At 37.2% G+C, this 22,420-nt stretch overlaps 1 protein-coding gene and 1 non-coding gene across 15 annotated transcripts in view; one reads left to right on the top strand and one right to left on the bottom strand.

Moving 5' to 3' along the window:
• KIAA0586 (KIAA0586 ortholog) overlaps positions 1–22,420 on the bottom strand; it is a 139,525-nt gene that overhangs the window by 2,326 nt on the left and 114,779 nt on the right. The window lies entirely within an intron of this gene.
• TRNAK-CUU (transfer RNA lysine (anticodon CUU)) lies at positions 8,924–8,996 on the top strand. Its single transcript has one exon. It is a non-coding gene; the product is annotated as a tRNA-Lys (tRNA).

Here is a 22,420-nt window from a genome sequence, read left to right as displayed (position 1 = left end):
CACAGTATAATCTTCTAAGAAGAAAACAAGCCTTATGTCAATTTGAATAGAATAAATATTTTAAATAAGGAGAGGCTTTTTGAAATTTAGTTCTGTCAGGATATGATAAATATTAAAATGAAGACGCAATAAGAACTGCTTTAAAAAAAGATCTTTATAGGACATAAGCATTACTTAAATGTTCTGTCATTTTACAAAGTCATGATTCAGAGCACACAAAATAACCAGGAAAAGTATCCAAGATCAAAGCTTACTTCATCAATAAAGTAAAAACAAATATAAAGTATAACCAACGCCAAGAGCAAAATTAATCTTCAACCCATAAAAGCTCAATGTCACCTTCCCCTACTAAGTAAAGGAATGGGAAAAATTCCAATTTTTTCCATTCCTTTACTTAGTTGCCTATCTGTCAAAACCCTACTGATACCAGATATTCTTTTTTCTGTTACGTCACAAAACTGCTTTACATGTACCTTCCTTTTCTACTATGTGCACTAAATTACTGAGTAAATTGCTCAATGATGTAACAAGAGCTATAACTTTTTTTGGCTCTCAAAGATATTTGCAAGTCTCAGGGAACATATTAAATTCAATCACTGCAAAGTTATGCTATTTCTCATAGTTAATGCCTTCTACTTACACAGCAATTCATAATTGCAAAAATCTTTCCCCATCATCTTACCTCATCCTGACAGTAAGTCTGGGAGACAGAGAAGGCCACTGAGGCAAATGGACAATAAAGTGGGCTTTTCCAAAGCCTACTCTCACCAACTAAACATCCCTACAAGCCCACGGTTCTGAGAGATTCACAGATGAAGAAGAAATTGTCCTCATCCTCAAGAAGCACAGAAGCTAGAAGCAGAGACAGATGTGTACAGCAATAGTTAGTTAGTGACAAGGAAGTTAAAATGACATAGAATAAATGAAACAAGATGTGATCAGGAGGGAGACAAACCATAAGTGACTCTTAATCTCACAAAACAAACTGAGGGTTGTTGTGGGGAGGGGGTTTGGGAGAGGCGGGTGGGGTTATGGACATTGGGGAGGGTATGTGCTATGGTGAGTGCTGTGAAGTGTGTAAACCTGGCGATTCACAGACCTGTACCCCTGGGGATAAAAATACATTATATGTTATAAAAAAATTTTTAAAATTAATAAATTTTTAAAAAGAAAAACGAGTAAGTAACACACAAAAAAAATGACATGGAAGTAGCAGATGAAGTAGGATTTCAAGGATGTGGAAGGTGATGAAGGAAAACACCAACAAAATAAAGTCAATTTGAAGTCAGTACTTTTTTTTTTTTTAAGTCAGTATGTTAAAGGAACTCTGTTCTGAAATCAAAGTACTAATTGGATTGAAGGAATGGTGAGAGAGAAGGCTGTAAAGGAAGGTCAGGGTCAAGTTCTGTAAACAACGATGAGTCACAAGATTCTGAACAGAGGCGTTGGATGACCAAATATATTTTAGAAGAGAGAATTCAAACAGCTGTGTGCAAAATAAGGAGAGACAAGAGAGATCTATGGAAATCGTCCACTCAAGAACTGATGATCCTTGCCACTGGAAGTAGATTCAAGGTTTTGGCGGAAGACTCCCAACTTATAATTAAGTATGGTCCTGAAATTACAGGGTTAGTTGACTGATTAGGCAGTAATTAGAACACAAACCAGCCTGAGGCTATGGGGTTATAAAGAGGTGTGGAGATACTGGGATCAGTTACATACCTGATGAGCGTGAATGCCTACAAGATATGTGAATGGACTTCTCCAGCAAGCAACTGGAATCAAAGGTGTCAGAGATCATCAGGTGGTTTTAAAGAGAGAATTAGCAGTCATCTATATAGATACAATAATTAAAATAATGAGAACAGTGATAACCTAGGGAGAGAAAATAGACTGAGAAGAGAAATGATGACAAAAATCTGAGGAAGGACAAAGAAAGGTGAATGAAGAGAAAATAACAAAAAACAAAAGGGAAATATCAGAGAGATACATAGGAAGAGACCGAAGAGTCACACGAGGTAACAGATGATTTAAAAAAAAAAAAGTCTCGTATAATTCATCTACTTAATTCAAAACTGGAAGCAATGAGACATCTCACTGTCTTCTGCACTATAGCAAGTATCTCCATGACTCAAACTGAAAAAAAAAAAAAAAAATTGGGTAAGATAAATTCCATTCATGTATTAAGCAATAGTAGAGGCAGGTAAGGAGAGGAGCAGTAATGATGTTTCAAGCTCAAGTCCCTTTATGATGGGCCAAGTCTACGGTCCAAATGAGATCTGCTGTCTAGTCACTTGGGAACAGTCCCATCCAAACTGTTAGAGTGAGGCTTCTGGAATAAGGCAGAGCAGAGCTCATCCATCTATCCATCCAACAAATATCAGCTGAGCAACTACTATGTGCCAAGCACTGTTCCAGACTCTGGGGATATCAGCAATGAAGAGAACAAAGGCTCTATCCCATGGCCATCATAGTCCAACTGAGTGTAGGGTAGATGACACACACGTAAGGAAACAAACATAATATGTCAGGAGGAGATACGTGCTATAAAGAAAAATAGGTAATGGGTAAGAGGGATAGTGAGTGATAAGAGATTTTAGGAAAGTTATGTAACTTCTGCACACCCTAGTTTCCTCATCCTTAAAATAAAGATAAGAGTACATTTCCCAGGGGCTTTTATGAGAATTAAAAGGGATAATGCATATGCAGTGTTTTGCCTAGTGCTGGCACACAGAAAGCACTCACAATAGATCAGCTCTTCCTTGTAGGTAACTGGAAAGGAACTATCCCAAGAGGTAATGACCCTCAGAATGGGCTGCAAAAGGTAGTCTGCTTTAGAGAGGATAAGAATGTTTCACTGAAATGCACTGAGAAAAAGAAAAAAAAAAACAAAACCACAGTTCTAGAAGGCCTCCAAATAGTTATGCTATTTTAACTCAAGTAATTATGTTTTAATTAAGCCAATAAAATGCACCATTTTATCCAAAGGTGTTTGTAAATGTGCATCTGGGGAAGACATTTACTTTATTTTGAACAGTAATTTTGAACTTTAAATAAGGACTTTGTAGACTGTGAACATTAAAAAAAAAAAAATCAGGCAAATAAGTGTTACCAGGCAAAAAGAGTCACCTTCATATCCAGTTTTGGTCCTCATAGAGTTTAATTTTTTTTTTTAAGGTAAAAGACACCATGTCTTAATAAATCATCATTAAAGCAAACATAAATTTTCTGCCTATATTAAATGTAGTTTGATGTTTTTAAAGTTTGACTCTTTAAATTTCCATAGTCATGTCGTTACTCTATGATGTAATTGTTTCAACAGCTGTTTTCAGAGCTTTTTTTTTAAGAGACTACTCCTTGATTCCATGGGTTTGCAGTACATCATTTAACTTGGCTACATTTAAGCTGGGATGCCATTGAGTCAGACCATGTATTTCAAGCTTCCTAACACATATTTAAATACCTCTTTTAGATGTTTGAAATTCAATTTTTTTTTTTTTTTTTTTGCTTTAAAGGTATTTAAAATTCATGAAGAAATTTTACATTTGATGTTGGATTTTTAAGACTAAGGAACAGAAATGTTAAACTAACTTATCCTAAGGAAGACAAGTAATAATATAGGATTTTTAATGTCCATTTAGATTTTGCCCATAAATTTTATGTATGTTTCTAAAAATATGCATAACTTTGTAAAAGTTTTTTGGGTTTAGATAATGCATTTCATCAGGAGGTTTCAGATTCTGACCCTAATCCTCAAACACTTGGTAACTCATTATTCTATCTCTGTTATTTGCAAACTGAGAGGAATCCAAACAAAGCATTCTCCCCTCAAACAACATGAGACAAGCAGAGAACAGAAAAAAACATTTCCTCGATAGCTTCACAGAAGAGTACAGCATCTCCAACTCTTCATTCAGATTAAGTAAAACATGAGGCACAATGATATGTACCAACTTCTGGCATTCTTCTAGGAGTGGATGAAAAGATAGTTGAGTGACTTTAAATAGCTTGGATTTGGGTTTTTCTATGTGAAAATAAAGGCTGGTTTCTTATAAATAACAAATTAAAAAATAAAGTCTAAAAGGAAACAAATGTAATCGTCTTGAATCCACATGAAGGATCTTAACCCAGGGCATACGGATGAATGGCCAGGGATCTGTGAATGCCCTGGAAAAGTCTGCATATTATTTTAATGTGAGTTCAGTTCGGGAGGGAGACAGATGGCCATAGCTTTCAGTGCTCTAGATAGTCTGCGGGCCCCCAAATATTTCAGAATCACTGGCTTAAAAGATAGCCCAGCCCCATGTGCAAGTGAGTCACATCCTTTGAGCTGTCCTTCCAGCAGTGGTGAAATACAGGAATTCCTGTCCTGTCAACTGTGGATGCCTCATTCTCTCCGAAAGTGATTTGGTAATTTGCACTTACCAAACTGCATTGTGATTATTTGTTGATGTGTCTGTCACTTGCTCTAAACAAGATATTCCGTTAAGAGCCTGGACTGGGACTTGGGAGTCTTTGCTGTCTGACTAGGACAGCAGGTACACAGGAAGTATCCGTGACCTTATCATCTCAATTGTTATTTGCTTGGGGGTCTGTTCTGTTAACTCAATGCTGTAGGAGGGCCATGACTTCATCTTATTTACCTCCGCATTCTACAAAGTTGTAGCACAACGGTGAGCACACAGCGGGCCTTGAAACGGCTGCTGAACTGGACTGATTTGCTTATACCTCAAGAGTCTGTGGATTCTCGCAGCTAACAGCCTGCTTAGATTCTCGCTGACCAGATCCTGTCTTTAAAATCAGCTCTGAGTTCCAGCTATGCAGTTGGCTTCCCAGCTGTCTGTGGAAATGTTACAAGGATTTCAGCTGTATTTTATGGAGTTCTTGAAGCATTTTTCCTGTCCACCCTGGGCTCATCTACTCTTGCTTTAATTCCTTGTTTAAGCAGCTGCTAAACTACCCTGATGTATTCAATTCTCCTCACATACTTAACCCCACTCCCTCTGCAGATTTTGCAACATCATAGCTTCAGTGTTTGAGGACAAATACTACAAGTCTTGATGAAGAAGGTGCCTAGTCATTTCTGTCAAGTACAGAATGCAATATTTTATTTACCTCTACTTCCCAGATTAGTTACTATTAAATGTTTCCTTCCTTTCATGTTGAAAAGGGTGATTTAAAATGTTACTATAGTCTCATTCCAAAATGTGTTTTAGACCTATAAATCTTACTGTGTTTTTTAAGTTTACTATTGCTTCTGTTTTTAAAATGAGTTGACAAATGCTTATTTTGAAATGTATAATTTAGGATAAAAATAAAGCAGTTCCTATAGATAGAATAAATGTATTGGCACCTGTAAAAACAACTCCAATTCTTTTTCTTCTAAAAAGCAATAGTTAATGTGAAAGGTTTGTTTCTTCTTATGCCAGGTTCCAGCTGCTTCACTTTGTTTAAAACTGACTTCAAAGTTTAAACACTGTCCTGTCCCAACAAATAACCTCCCCCAGATGGAATTATCTTGAGTACTATCCTCAGTGCTCTGAACACCACACCTGCACCCTTTTAATTCAACATTTTATAAACTTTCCAAAGGGAAATGAAACATTTTTTTCTCTCCCCTGAGTTACACTTTTTGGAGGGTTGGAGTTTAGTGCATGGAGTTCTATTAGCTGGGTGAGTTTATAGGTATTTAGAAAAATTTAAAAAGCACAATTAGTCTCTCTACTGTGCTGATTATTATCAAAGAAATTATAAGAAAATGAATAGCTCCAAGTTCAACTTTTTTTTTTTTTAAATAGTTTCCATACCCAATATGGGGCTTGAACTCACAACCCTGAGATCAAGAGTTGCATGCTCTACTGAATGAGCCAGCCAGGTGCCTCTCAACAACTTTTAAAGTAAAAATCTTTACATGTACAAACAGACACGAGTTACAGATCAGGCTCTGTTTGTGTCCGATCCATATCACCTGAAGAAGCTATGTTGAGATTTTGTTTTTCATAAGAAAATCAGTTATGCCTAGAAATAACCATGATTCATTCCTATTCACTAAAAAGAACGCAAACTACATGCACTCCCACAATCACTCTCATAAAACCAAGTAAACAGAAGCCTGATCTAATGACCTTAATAAAAAGGAAGTTAAACAGCTGAATTTTAATGACTATCCATGGAAAAATACTTTATCCAATGTTTAGGCATCTAAAATTAAGGAAAGGGGGAAACAAAGAATCACTAGAAAATTTGCAACCTGTGTTAAATAAAAGAAACTCACGGACCATTTCTTCCAAGGTTAAAAGCTCTCACAGATTCTCTTACTTAAGGATTTAATCATTAAAAGAAGTGTAGAATCTACCTTCACCCTGGGCCAGACAGCGGCATATTGCCCAAGACAATCTGTGTGAAGCAACCAATAAAGTTGTCAGAGAGCACAGAAGAGTACTACACTATCAAACCAACACCACATTTTAATATTAAGATGGAATAGACTGGGGAAAACCTCCTTCTGGCTAGGGAATGATGAAGTAGAGAAAAGTTAACTGAAGAGAGAAACCTGTAGCAAGTGTGGTTCTCCAGCCAGCAGGATACCCTGGGCACCGGAAGCGTGTGCTCATGTTAATGGCACGCTCTTAATCTGTGCTCTGACATGCAGTCAGTCAATAACTGTCAATATCTGTTGTTTCAAAGAAATTCTTCAGGCAGAACAATTTGGAAAAAATGTAGAGGATGGTAGAATCAGTATTTTCTGATTTCCTCTAAAATAAAAATCAGACTTCTTTCAAGTTTCTCTTATTTCAGAAAAATGTCAGGTGGATTTGGAAGAATATACATGACTTGGAGCATTACATTATTCATTTAACTGAGCAACAGGTTCTCACTGGTGACAAAGTTTCATGTTAAACTATTGTCATTATACTCTTGGATACCTAAAAATGAAATACATTAAAGAATTAGATACAATTAGATTAATGACGGAAAAGGCTTAAAAAGAACAGCTTTAGAAGAAAACATAGTTTTCTAAAGGTAAGATGGGGGGGCAAATACAAGTTACTTACTATATACCGACAATCTGCAAATAGACCAAAATTAAACATCCAAACTTAATACTGTTTTTTAAAAAAATCTTTTGAAATGGATTCAAAGCACTTACTATCACGTTACTATATGAGACACTATCTCTGTTCACTTCCTACTCTGCCTCTAAGTTTCTGAGAGTTAGAGAAGGAAAGGTTCCTGTTTGGCCCACTGCAGCTGTCTCTCCCACTCTACACAGCACATATAGTGCAAAGGTGGACACAACAGCATCAATCAGTTCTACCACTGAGGCCTGTTCCACTAAAGAACCTTTTTTGGTGAGTGGGGAGGGGAGCAAGTAAAATTAAGTGGCAGTTTGACAAACCATAAGTGACTCCTAATCTCACAAAACAAACTGAGGGTTGCTGGGGGGAGGGGGTTTGGGAGAAGGGGGTGGGATTATGGACATTGGGGAGGGTATGTGCTTTGGTGAGTGCTGTGAAGTGTGTAAACCTGGTGATTCACAGACCTGTACCCCTGGGGATAAAAATATATGTTTATAAAAAAAAAATTAAAAAAAAAATTAAGTGGCAGTTTGCTCAGAAATGATTGCTTCCAAGCCCAGAATTTAAACATATCTATTGTGCTACATTAAGAAACAAAGCAATGTCATCCCCTTTCATATTAAACAGAAAAGGGTGGAAACTAAGAAAAGAAGAAGAAAACCTACCTTAGGTCTAGCTAGGATTCAATTAAAAAAATTTTTTTATGTGTCCATCATTATTATATGAGGTGTTGTGAAGACCACAAAGAATAAGACATTGTCTTAATCCTCTTTAATTGTAAAGCTAAAACTAACACAGAGCAGACTGACAGCAGTGAGCACATCTTCCAATTAATGCTCCTGTTCTGCCTCAAATATAAGAGAGTTTAAAGACTAAGAATTAATTGAGCTCTCTGCCTCTTAGCATCATACCACTTCTAGCTGTTTATGTTTCCATCCTGGAACCCGAATTCTTCTTCTATTCTTGGTAATTTCTCTTGGCCTCTTCTTGTTCTATTGCCTTCTTTCTTTATCCTCTTTAGAAGGTGTGATATATTGTATCTGGCTGGCTTTGGAGAAAGGAGCTGTGAAACCTTTTCTAAACCAGTGATTTTTCAACAGAGGGTTGGGGTAGAGAGAGGGGAAAGTCTGAATCACTTTTGGGGTTTTTTCAAACTAACCAGGGCTCCCTTCCAATCTGATAGGCTCACACTCCAAAGGGGATGTATCCCCCAATGGGACCTGCTGCTATAATGAAACACTCTTCTAAATTCATAATGACCTAAATGGGAATTTTATATACTACATTTTCTTTGGAATAAAAAAGGAGCATGTTTTCTCTAATATTCAGATTTTTTGCTTAATAAAAGCATTTTCTTTTTTCTTTTTTCTTTTTTTTTTATTTGACAGACAGATCACAAGTAGGCAGAGAGGCAGGCAGAGAGAGAGAGAGAGGAGGAAGCAGGCTCCCTGCTGAGCAGAAAGCCCGATGCGGGGCTCGATCCCAGGACCCTGAGCCGAAAGCAGAGGCTTTAACCTACTGAGCCACCCAGGCGCCCAATAAAAGCATTTTCTTGAAACTTCCAAAAACAATGGCTTTAAAAAAACACAACGGCTTATTTCTGCTTTATTAAAACAATGATTTTTAACTCAAAAAATGACAACAATTTCATTACTCCAAACCAAAGCATACTTTAGTCATCTCTTTATATGCAACAAAGCTGCTTTATTAGAAAACCATCTAAATTGAAATAATATGCTAAATCTGTTAGTATTATTAAGATGTGCTTTTTCAATAAGCCATTTCATAGGCTGAAATGATTTACTGCAATGCTGGATCTTCATAAAGGAGAACAAAATAGGGGCACCCAGCTGGCTCAGTTGGTAAAGCATGTGACTCTTGATCTCATGGTTATGAGTTCAAGCCCCATGTTGGGTGTAGAGATTACTCAAAGATAGAATCTAAAAACAAAAGGTTTCCCCTCCATCATCCTTCCTTATTTTCCTTAAGATGCCTAAAATTCAGTCCTTTATGTATGGTGGCTCAAGAAATATCCAGGTGACCAATGCTTCTGAACCATTTTATCAAATGGATATACCACTCTGTGATCTTGTATAGGAAAAAACACCCACGTTTTTCCATTCATTCTACACCGTACTATGTAAGATGACAAAAAGTTGCAAGTAATTGACAACCAGACACTATGTTAGAGAGACATCTGAAAGTTTACAGTTAAGAGCACAGACTTGGAAGCTAAACTGCCCAATGTAAATCACAGTGCCAACAGAAATGATACGTAAATAACTTAGAGCAGTGCCTACATTTATTACTCAAAAATGGTAGTTTTATTATTTTGTAGCTTGTGATTATTTTCCAACTTCTCCCAATTCAAAAAAATTCTTCTTGTTAGGCAATCTTTTCAAAATATTTTTGGACAGGGAGACTTTTTGTTGAAAAGAAGAAGTACTGCACCCATATGACCAACAGAGAGCTACAGGGGGTCTCAGAGATCATCTTATCCTTACTAATAAGGAAGGCAAGATTCAGAAAAGTTCACTGACAAATCAATGTGACATATTAATAGTAGGGACTAAAGCCCATAGCAAACAGTTATTTCCCTACCTCCCAACTTTTTCAGACTCTTCTACACTAGGATATGTCTTCAGATACTGAGACCTATAAGAACAATCAGAAATTATCTGTTCTACTTCTTAAAAAATTATCAAGGAAGGAAATACAGTGTAATGTAAAGACTACAGCCTTTGCTTTCAAAGTTGGACTACATTTGATTCCCAGCTCTGTCATGTACTAGCTACGTATCCTTGGGCAAAGTATGTAACCTCATTGAGCCTCAGGTTTCTCAAATAGAAAATGAGAATATTATCATCTACCTAGTTGGGTTATTATGGATCTTAGCAAAGTATATCACATATAAGATATATGAGATGGTATAATATATAATTATTAATACATATATTATATATAATATACAGAGATGGTAGCTCTTATGTGTTGTTGATGTTATTATAAATATAAACAAAACTCTACCAAAGAGAGATTCTTGATTTCTGTAATAATTTCTCCTAACAATAAAATAAAATAAGCCACTATCTCAATATTAGAGTTGTCTATTGTCATTTACTCCTGTAACAAACAGCTAGCTCATAATTCACACTTGCTGGGGAGGGGGGGGTTCCTGAAAGGGTGAGTACTGTACTCTAAAGGTGAGAATTAAAGCAGCAAAAACAACTTATACCCTGGCCAACATGATTTAAAAACTTCTTATCAAGCTTGTTGACTCTTATATTTCCTTATCCTACTGCTCAAAATTGAAGAAACGAGAGGCTTCTGGGAAGATGGCAGACTAGGACGACCCCGGGCTCACCTCTTGCCATGTGGGCACCTAGAGAACACCCACATCAGCATATAGAGCCCAGAAACCAACCAGAAAACTGGTAGAACAGACACTCTGCAGCCCGGCATAGACAAGAGGCCACAGCGAAGCAGACCCACCCCTCTGATTGCTCTTGACAAGATCCCAATCAAAGCAGTGCCACAAGCCTGGCAGTGTGTGTGCAGCCCAGACAAGGGCTAGCATCACCCCAAAGTGAGTCCTGCTCCAGGGAGAGGAGAGGATAACCACACACCAGTCTGACTGTGAGTCCAGCAGTGGGCTGGGGGGAGGCAGATGTTCTGACTTCAGGCCCCACCCACCAACAAAACCTTCTCAGGGAATAAACAGGGAAAGTGCCACAGTTTGGTGCTACTGCATCTCTGACAAACACCTGGTCTGACTCAATTCAAGCCCAAGGCAGCTCCAGATCAGCCTATTGACACCAAAGGCGACAGACTCTGCCCACAGGCAGACAGCCATCGAAGGCTAGACTGAAGGTAAACTATAGCTCCATCACAATGGAAGGACACCCCTGTAGCAACACACATAGGAGACCCCTGAAGCATCATTCTCTGGTGAAAAGGAGATATTGCACTACACAATCTCTTCCTCATAAAGCCACTGCTTTCATGTGTGGGAGATGTAGCTGACTTTCCTAACACACAGAAACAGACACAACAATAGACAAAATGAGGAGACAGAGGAATATGTCCCAAATGAAAGAGCAGAAAAAATCAGAGCAAGAGACCTAAATAAAATGGAGATAAGTGATATGTCTGATAGAGAATTTAAAGTAATGCTCATAAACATACTCATTAGAAATGAGAAAACAGTGCAGGACCTCTTTGAAGACCCTCCACCAAGAGATAGGAGACTTAAAAAAGAACCAATTAGAGATACTGGACTCACTAAATGGAAATAAAAATAGACCACCTAGAATAAATAGCAAACAAGACGATACAGAAGAAGAGATCAGGCACCTGGAGGACAGAGTAATGGAAAGTAATCAAGCTGAGCAGATGAGAGGAGAAAAACTACACAAAATGAGAATATACCTAGGGAACTCAGCAACACGGTCAAGAATAACAGTCACATGATGGGGATCCCAGAAGGAGAAGAGCAAGAAAAGGGGGCAGAAGATTTCTCTGAAGAAATAATTGCTTAAAAACTTCCTGAATCTAGGGAAGGAAAGAGAAATCCAGATCTAGGATACCAGAGAGCCCCCAACAAAACTAACCCAAAGAGGTTGGTAACAAGACACAAAGTAAGTAAGATGAATAAAAGTAGTGATAAAGAGAGAATTTTAAAAGCAGCAAGAGAAAGGAAATCAGTGACATACAAGGGGAACTGCATACAGCTATCAGTGGGTTTTTCAGCAGAAACCCTACAGGGCAGAAAAGAGGGATATGATAAATTCCAAGTGTTAAAAGGAAAAAATCTACAGCCAAGAATACACTATCCAGCAGCAAGCCTTTCATTTAGAAAAGAAGGAGAAATAGAGTTTGCCAAAAAAGCAAAAATTAAAAGCAAAACCAGTCACGTCCTTGTCACACACAATGCCATCGGCCTGTGGGTCCCAAATTCACAGCCCAGCCACTCTCCTGCCCAAGTCATGCATGGCCTGCCACCTGCTGAATTCCAAGGGTTCAAACTGGCACTCTTCCCCTCAAACTCCACGCCCTGTGCTCAAGTTTGTGTGCAAAAGTGGGCATAATTATAACAGCAGAATGAAGCAACCCAAACAGTGACACTAAATTTCTTCAGAATATATAATGAATAAAAGGAGGGTGCTAGGCTAAGATCACCTTCAACAAGCACATCAAAGAACAATACATATAGCATGATTCTGGTTAGTAAAAGAAACAAACCCAGAAAGAATAAAACAAGACAAAATCAGAGACAGAGACAAACTATAAGAGACTCTTAAGCATAGGAAACAAACTGAGGGTTGCTGGTGGGGAGGGCATTAAGGAGGGCACATGATGTAATGAGCACTGGTGTCCTATGCAACTGATGAATCCCTGAATTCTACCTCTGAAGCTAATAATACACTATATGTTAATTAACTGAATTTAAATTTTAAAAAAAGGAACTCCCCCCACCCAAATTGAAGAAACAATACTCTATGGTATTAAGTTAAAGGATGAGAAGAAAAATTTTTCCAAACATTTGATCCATGAATTGCTATGGAAATTAGGAGTGGGTAACACTGGATAAAAATGGAGTCACAGATTACCTATAAATATAATTTATCCTTTACCTTTACCACAAAAGACAAATGTATTATCTTTTATTTAAGTATGATCTGAGATTTGAAAATGGAATCCAAGGCTGGGAAAGCAGGGATGCTGCTGAAAAAGCTTTAAATGAGGGCACACAAGGTTGCTGGGATTGTACCGTTTGTACACTATGCTTTTTTCAAACACTCACTTTATTTCAATTCTTTAGCTTTTATTTTACATGGTCATTCAAAATCTTCTAGCTATATGGTGTCAATTTGAAAGGAGGCTACGTTGTAGTATTTCAAAAAGTGGTATTTAAAAGGATAGCAACCTGGGCTTTACAATGTTTGTACTCTTGTTTTTAAAATTTTGTATATTGGCTTGAAAGTTTATCTTTTGTTTCTTAATACTATCCTCAGTAAGAATCATTAGAATAGCAATAGCAATACTTAAATCTATAAACTATTATATTATTATTTTAAACAAATTCTTTACGGATTGTTTAAGAAAACTGCATAGTACTATAAGGCTGTTAACTGTAAAACAAGGATATAAAGATGAAGGCTCCTAATAATAAATTTTTTAGCTCACAAAATAAGAGTTTTTAAATGGGTGCCATTCAGAATATGAAACAAAAGTTAATAAGGAGAAATCTTAAACTAGTAACACTTAGAATACTTGAATCTTTTATACCATTTTGAGTCCAGTGGGAAAAAAGGAACATTATTAGAGTAGTTAAAAATATATAAAAAGAAATTAACACCTTGGAAGCAAATAATCTGGCCAGATTAAGTTACTCTTCGGCTGCATATCTAATAGGTATACAAGTCTCTCCAATAACAGCATTTTAGAAATAGCATCTTGCCAGCATAAAAGCTTATATGTAACTGCAAAGAAGTTGATTGGTAATTCAGAAAACAGATGATCTACCTATCCTGAATGCAGACCAAGCTTTATTTGACTAACGTACATTTAATTATTGAAGCTCATTAAAAGCCACTTAAGTATTGCTGTGTGGTATTATGACAGAGTCCCTGCCTTTTCGGGGCAGGAATGTCTAGAGGAACATTCCAGCATTAAAATTTGATTGAGAACTGAGAGAGTCCATGTTTTAGTAGACAACTTTATCTACAATGCACTTCCTGTTGGTTGAACAGCCTGTGACACAGCTACTAAAACAAATTCCTCTCAGATAATTCTTTATAAAAGCAAGTCATAACGATTTGAAACTAAAGGAATCTTAAAAACCACACTAGGTTTGTCTCGTGAAAGAAGCCATGCATTCTGTATGATTTCATTTATTTATAATAATAATTTAAAAAAAAAAAGGCAAGAGAACTAATCACAGAACAGTGGTTATCCTCATGGGGTGGAGGTTGTACCAAACGCAACATGAGAGGGCTGAATGGGTACTAGCAGTGTGCTGTGTTTTAGCCTGGGCCTGGTTATACCAATGAGCTCATTTGTGAAAATTCTTTCAGCTGTTCACCCATGATACACATATATATGTAGATTATATGTATGTAAGTAGACTTTCTATATGTAGATCACCCATAGAAAGTTGAAATTGAAAAAAACCAATAGATTAGTTTCAGCCATTGAAAGGTGCTTCCCCTATAGTGTTGAATTGTTCTCCAATGACTGAAAGAGCCAAATAATTAACTTTACTAGCCTTTAACAGCAAGTGAACAGTTGCCAAGTCACATGCCATACTGCTAAGGACAAAGAAAAATTCCTTCCTATTTATTTCCTTAAAATCCTGAAATATCAGCGAGCTAAAATTATTCAGAAGCAGAAGGTGTGTTTTGTTATTGTCGCTGTTGATTCAGTTTTACTCTACAGGACTTGTTACCTAGAGGATACTTGATGCTCTGTGACAAGCAGCCACTCAATTTCTTTGAAATCACTAACTAATATCATTTTACCTCACCTTGAAAGCATTTCTAAAATATTAATATATTCTGTAAAAGTCATTTAATCGTTTCTTTTTGGTGCCAAAAAGGTTTGCCGTTTCACATTATGAAGCAATGACATAAGAGCTACATTTAAACTCAACTCTTACTCAACAATAGCTCATACAACTTTAATTACGTAAGGCCAGACTGTTACAGAAGGTCATTATTATCACATTCTTATAAGTGACACTTGATGCTAACAAAACTGAAGGCAAAGTCACTCCTTACTAGTTACTAAGCAGTTTGAACACAAGTGCTTCCATAGTTTACATATAGAAAATCCATCTTCTGAGATAGAAATCCTTCCTAAACATGAAAACTCTCAAATTATGCCCTGTAACTATGACAGTGTAGTTGGGATTGTAATTGTAATGACAATCACAGTGTATTATTTGTGTAGCTTTTATAGTGGATTTTGCCATATCTAGCCATTCCTAACTAAATTTGGAAACAAAAATTAAATGTGACATAGTGACCAATTTACTTCCCCAAGGCCATGCCTGGTAACTTTTGAAAAAGAATTAAAGAATGAAAAATGAGCTTTCAAATTCAGGAAGCCACTAGAAAACATGAACCCCAACATTCCATATGCTAAAATTAGAGCTCTAAAGATTTTCTGTTGACTAGTAAGTTTTGGGTATGAGGGGGTAGGGAGGGGAGGGTGGACTTCTGCTCACTGTACACACGACACCAATGGGAATAAGGGCCAATGCAAGTTCTCCATTACCATTACTCTGGGTAATAGTTCCAAGCTGTGAGGCACAGCTGTATAGGCTGCCAGCAAGGCCATCGCAGCCGTGTGCTTTGATAGCGTGGGGCCCTGAAGTGTCAGGATATAGAGAAGGCAGCAGTTGTTGGCTGTGAAAACAGTCTGATACAAACCAGATGGGAACTTACTAGATGGGCAACACAAAGGAAAACAATTGGCTCATTCAACAAAGTCAGGTCCCTGCCCCAGAGAATTCACAGAAGACAATAATAGTCACCCAGAGTTGATGCAAACAAGAAACAGTTTAAAAAACTGTTTTTCCTCAGACTAAACAAAGTTTTGATTTCTAATTCTTGTATTCATTAATTGTAGTTTGGTGGACGAGCTTTTCTGTCAAAGATAAATATTTCATTTATATAATATATACTTTTGTGACACCAGGAGAAATATAGGGAGACCTAGAAATTAATTTTGTACTGTTTCCCGCAAAGTGTTAGGAACATAAACTATGCTCTTTCAAGAAACTGGAAAACTTAGAAAATGACAGATCATGTTGACACAGTCATTAAGAAACACCCAACATAGTATTTCCAGGACTTTCTAAGTCTGATCTGTTGTAATGTAGGCAGAATGACACAAAAGGCCATAATCACAAGGCTCTCAGAACTACATTTCTACATAAATTATATTTTCTGATTTCATTACATGGGAAGTATTATGGAAATTATATTCATCAGAAAAAAGTGCCAGCAATCTCCCTAACCTGTCGGAAGTCCTGTCCATTAACAATTGACAGGTACAACCAAGATTAACAACCAGATTATAGGAGACTTTTTGGCAATAATTCCTTATCAAGGAAACTGAAAATAGCATTTTCATGCACACATTTGAACAGATTTTATAATGAAGTAATCCTGCTTTGTTTTATGCCTTTTTAATAATAAAAAATAATTAGGTTTCTTAAAAGAGAAGAGATGTAACTGCAGAACTGTGATTATTGGGGCCCATGAGACACGGTTTGGGTTTCCCAATTTGCATGGGCTGCACTGGCCAGATGATCTTCACTGACTCTTCCCACCATAACAACTGAGGTCCAACACTTAGAGACATCTTTCCTCTTGTGCTAGATCTTTCATCCCTTGCAGGGTCATTCTGAAATAACCCAGAGAAACAAAAGTGGAGTAACAACTGGTGTGTTGAGTCAGTCCTAAGCATTTCCAACCCTAAGTGGTTCCCTCTGCACTCTGCTGCACATTCACACACACTCACAAATCCTTTTTTTTTTCTTTTTCAAAAAGTCTAAATCAGTGTGCAGCAACAGTGCTGGATAACACTGTTTTGACTAAATTTTTTTTTTTTTTTAAGATTATTTATTTATTTATTTGAGAGAGAGACAGTGAGAGAGATCATGAGCGAGGAGAAGGTGAGAGAGAGAAGCAGACTCCCGGTGGAGCTGGGAGCCCGATGTGGGACTCGATCCCGGGACTCCAGGATCATGACCTGAGCCGAAGGCAATCGTCCAACCAACTGAGCCACCCAGGCATCCCTGTTTTGACTAAATTTAATCATCAAATCCAAGAAATCAGTCTGTGCTTCTATTATAAGCTACATTCCCCTGTAAAACATAGAAAGGGAAAGACTTTAAAAAGTGTTATTTATTGAAATTGAAAATAAATGTGTCACTCATCAATGAATCAATTCTGTCAAGTCTGTTAAAAGTCTTTCTCAACACATGCAATCAACTCTTTTACGAAACAACTAACAAAGGCAGTTTGTCTTAGGTTTATCAGTAAATGTATTTGTTAGACTTTGGGCTAACTTATGAAAAAAATGAGTTGCTGTCATTTCTATTATGAGGCATGCTAATTATTTACATACTTCTTTAGGAACTGCTCATTTCTACCTTAGTGGGGTGCCTATATATATATATATATATATATATATATATAGGCATTCATTAGGTTGTTATCTTTATACACACACACACACACACACACACAGGCACCTATATACATATATATATATAGGCACCTATATGTATATAGGTGCCTCTGTGTGTGTGTGTGTGTGTGTGTGTGTGTGTGTATAAAGATATCAACCTAATGAACTGGCATAAATTTTTTTTTTTTTTAAAGATTTTATTTATTTATTTGACAGATAGAAATCACAAGTAGACAGAGAGGCAGGCAGAGAGAGAGAGGAAGGGAAGCAGGCTCCCCGCTGAGCAGAGAGCCCGATGCGGGACTCGATCCCAGGATCCCGAGATCATGACCTGAGCCGAAGGCAGCGGCTTAACCCACTGAGCCACCCAGGCACCCCAGACTGGCATAAATTTTTAAAGAAAAACCAACTAAATGCATTTAATGAGTTTTATCTCATAAACAGATCTTGATAAGATTTCAGAGAATAAGACAAAGTCTAAATTGGGCAGAGCCTTTTGGTCACAGTGAGCAATCTGGACTTTATTGCGATGCAAAAAGAAGTCTTTGGGGGTGGGTGTTGAGCACGGAGTCATGTAATCTGATTCGTATTTTTAAAAGGTTACTCTTGCTCTGAGTAGATAATAGGCAAGAAGGGAACAAAAATGTATATAGGAGAGACCAGTTGAGAAACTTCTCTAGAGAATATTAAGGTTAAAAATTGTTATGCTTAAAAAATCACCTACACGCCTACAAAAGGTAGGAAACTTACTTTGACATTAAGTCACTTCAAAATATCTTGGTCAGTTTTATTAGAACACTGAAAACCACAGTATCAAGCAATAGTGTTTAATAACTTCTGTAAATGTTGAGATAATCTAAGAGTAGTGAGGTTACTTAACCTCTCTGAGCCTCTGTTTTCACATCTGTATAATAAAACCACCACCAACAACAATAAAAACATCTGTGCATACTCACAAGTTTGCTGTGAAAATGAAAACTACACTACATGAGATTTCTTTGTCAGCTGTAAAGCATTTGACAAATTCTGGTTTTATTGTTGTATGTTTGGGAAGAAACAGGATCTACCATACTTGGTAATGACTGTGTTCTGTCCTAGCATACCTAACTTTATGGAAGATATACTGATTGGAGTATGGTCAAATTAGTAAAGACCTTGGAAACAATATAATATAAGGAAGAGTAAAAGGAACATAACATGCGGACTTTGGGTTATGATTGCTGTCATCAAATATTTGAAACACTGTCCCATCAAGAGACCTATTTCTAACAACCAGTAGGAGAAAACTAGAACGAACAATGAGAAGTTATGGAGAAGCAGATGTTAACATAGAAAGAATGATTAGTGCTTTCCAGCCATAAGATGCACAGCCAACTAGAATGCTCCTTAAACTGTAGGGTGATCATCTCTGGGTCTAATTTCCCTTTTGCTGGTTCCCTCTCCTTTCTCTAGCTTTAAATCCTGAAGGTGTCTGGGGTCTTAAACATGGATGCTTCTCTTCCCTTTCTATACTCAGTCCTAAAGTGATCTTATTTATACCCACAGCTTTAAATAGCATCCACACTGTCAACTCTCAGATTTATATCCCCAGGCCCAACCTCTTCCCTAAGCTTCAAATAATAAACAGCCTACCTGATTCTTCACTTGGAGATCTGTTAGGCTTCTCAAACTTTATGTGCCCTATACAGAATGACTGATTTACCCTTCAGTTTTCCCAGTAAATGGCACCACCCTTCACACAGTAACTTTCAGAAACATAAGCAATTAATCCTTGCCTGTGCTTTCTGTTACATTCTACATCTAATTCACCTTAATAATTTATGAAATAAACTCATTCTTCAGCAACTCTATTGATATATCATCAACATATAGCCCAAACCTGACCACTCTGATACCCCACCAGGGCCCATGCCACTATCATCTCTCATCTGGAATACTGCAACAGTTTTCCAATTGGTCTCCCTGCTCTCAGTATTGTCTCTCTATTCTATTTTGTGGCCAGCTGCCAGGAGGATGTTTTTAAAAATGTAAAAAAGAATTTGCCATTCCCTTGGTCAAACCTTTCACAGGAATCTCATCATACTCAGAAAAAAATCCAAATTCCTTCCCGGAGACTACAGGGCTCTATGTGATCTGCTGTCTACATCTCATTTCTCAGTTGCTACCACTGTTCTCCCTTGGACATCCCCTTCCAGCCACACTGGCCTCCTCCTCCTCCTTCTTCTTTTTTTTTTTTTTTGGTCTTTTATTTATTCACACTGGCCTTCTTGCTGATCTTGGGCACAACATGCTCATTTCCACTTTTCCACTTCAAAGCTGCATTCTTCCTATTCCTGCTAGATGAAATACTCCTTCCCAGATGTTTGTAAGAGTTCCTCTTTCACTTCATTCTCTGCAAATGCCATTCCTTCAGAAAAAACTTCCCCAACAAATTATTTAAAGTAGCAAACCACTCACCTTGCTCCCTTCATTATTCATGACCCTGCTTTATGATTTTTTAATTGATACTAGTAGAAATGCAAATCAATATTGACATTATTTTTGGAATAAATCAATGCCTTTTTAAAATGTTTTGCTTTTTATTTGTAAATGATTTCAAACTTGGGGAAAAAACTGCAAGAATAGTATAAAGAACACTCATGTATCACCCAGATTCACAATTGTTAACCTCTTCCTCAGTGTTTCACGTTGTTGTGATTCTTCCCAACAGCTACATTCAGATTATGCACTCTTGGGCAGAATATTACGTAGAAAATGTACCCTCCTCAGATATCCTACCTGGAAGCATGCAGTGTTTATCTGCCCCCTATGCTAATATTAATTTCGATTTGCCCAATCAACACACTATCTTTGTCTTCCCTTTTAACTAATGAGCCAATCTGTGAGGAGATACTTGAAGACCATGCAAATATCTTCTCCTCATTAAAACTTCCCTCTAGCAGAAAAGAGTATTAATGATACTGAAGACAAAATGATGAAGAATAAAGAAGCTGAGAAAAAGAGAGATAAACTACTGGATCACAAGGGGAGAATTTAAGAGATAAGTGATACCATAAAGTGAAACAACATCAGAATAGTTGGGATCCCAGAAGAAGAGGAAAGAGAGAGGGGTGGGACAGAAGGTATACCAGAGCAAAAGAGAACTTCCCTAATCTGGGAAGGGAACAGTCATCAAAGTCCAGGAGGCACAGAGAATCCCCCTCAAAATTAATAAAAATAGGTCAACATCCCGACACATATAAGTGAAACTAACAAATCTCAGAGAAAAACAGAAAAGTCTGAAAGCAGCTTGGGGACAAGAGATCTGGAACCTACAAGGGTAGAAACATCAGACTGGTAGCAGACTTATCCACAGAGATCTGGCAGGCCAGAAAGGACTGGCATGATATATTGAGAATGTTAAATGAAAAAGATATGCAGCCAAGAATACTTTATCCAGCTACAATGTCATTTAAAATAGAAGATTAGAAAAAGCTTCCAGGACACAGAGGAACTAAAAGAATTTGTGATCACTAAACCAGCCAGGGGAGAAATATTAAAAGGGATCCTTTAAGCAAAGAGAGAGTCCAAAAGTACCACAGACCAGAAAGGAACAGAGGCAATATATAGAAACAGTGACTTTACAGGTAACACAATGGCACTAAATTCTTATCTCTCAACAGTTACTCTGAATGTAAATAGGCTAAATGCCCCAATCAAAAGACACAGGGTGTCGAAGCAAGACCCATCAACATGCTGTCTGCACGAGACTCATTTTAGACTCAAAGACACCTCCAGATTTAAAGTGAGAGGGTGGGAAACCATTTATCATGCCAATGGACATCAAAAGAAAGCTGGGGTGACAATCCTTGTATCAGACAAATTAGATTTTAAACCAAAGAATGTAATAAGAGATGAGGAAGGACACCATATCATAATTAAAGGGTCTATCCAACAAGAAGATCTAACAGTTGTAAATATTTATGCTCCTAACATGGGAGCAGCCAATTATATAAATCAAGTAATAACAAAACTAAAGAAACACATCAATAATAAAAAACAATAACAGTAGAGGACTTTAACACCCCACTTACTGCAATGGATAGATAGATCATCTAAGTAGAACATTAACAAGGAAACAAGGGTTTTGAATGACACACTGAACCAGATGGATTTCACAGATATATTCAGAGCATTCCTTCCTAAAGCAACAGAATACACATTCTCCTTGGGTGCACATCTGTTCTCCAGAACAGATCACATATGTCATCACAAATCAGGTCTCAACCAGTACCAAAAGACTGGGATCATTCCTTGCAAATTTTCAGACCACAATGCTTTGAAACTGGAACTCAATCACAAAAGGAAATTCAGAAAGAACTCTAATACAACATGGAGGCTAAAGAGCATCCTACAAGAGAATGAATGGGTCAACCAGGAAATTAAAGAAGAATTTAAAAATTCAAGAAAACAAATGAAAACGAGAACACAAACGTTCAAAACCTTTGGGATGCAGCAAAAGTGGTCCTAAGAGGAAAGTGCATAGCAAAACAAGTCTTTCTCAAGAAACAAGAAAGGTCTCAAATATATAACCTTATCTTACACCTAAAGGAGCTGGGGAAAGTAGAGCATATAAAGCTAAACCCAGCAGAAGAGAATTAATAAAGATTAGAGCAGAAATCAAAGAAATCGAAACCAAAAGAATAGTAGAACAGATCAATGAAACTAGGAGCTGGTTCTTCTTTTTTTTTTTTTTTTTTAAAGAATCTTTTTTTTTTTTTTTTTTAAAGATTTTATTTATTTATTTGACAGAGAGGGATCACAAGTAGGCAAAGAAGCAGACAGAGAGATAAAGAGGGTAGCAGGCTCCCTGCTGAGCAGAGAGCCAGAAGAGGGGCTCAATCCCAGGACACTGAGATCATGACCTGAGCCAAAGGCAGAGGATTAACCCATGGAGCCACCCAGGTGCCCCTAGGAGCTGGTTCTTTGAAAGAATTAATTAGATTGATAAACCCCTAGCCAGACTTATCAAAAAGAAAAGAGACAAATCTAAATAAATAAAATCATGAATGAAATAGGAGAGATCACAACCAATACAAAGAAATACAAACAATTATAAGAACAAATTATGAGCAATTATATGCCAACAAATTAGGTAATGT

Source organism: Mustela lutreola, chromosome 7 (assembly GCF_030435805.1).
Source record: "Mustela lutreola isolate mMusLut2 chromosome 7, mMusLut2.pri, whole genome shotgun sequence".
NCBI lineage: Eukaryota > Metazoa > Chordata > Mammalia > Carnivora > Mustelidae > Mustela > Mustela lutreola.
The sequence above is the reverse complement of the archived record's forward strand: the minus strand, read 5'-3'. Positions and strand labels throughout refer to the sequence as shown.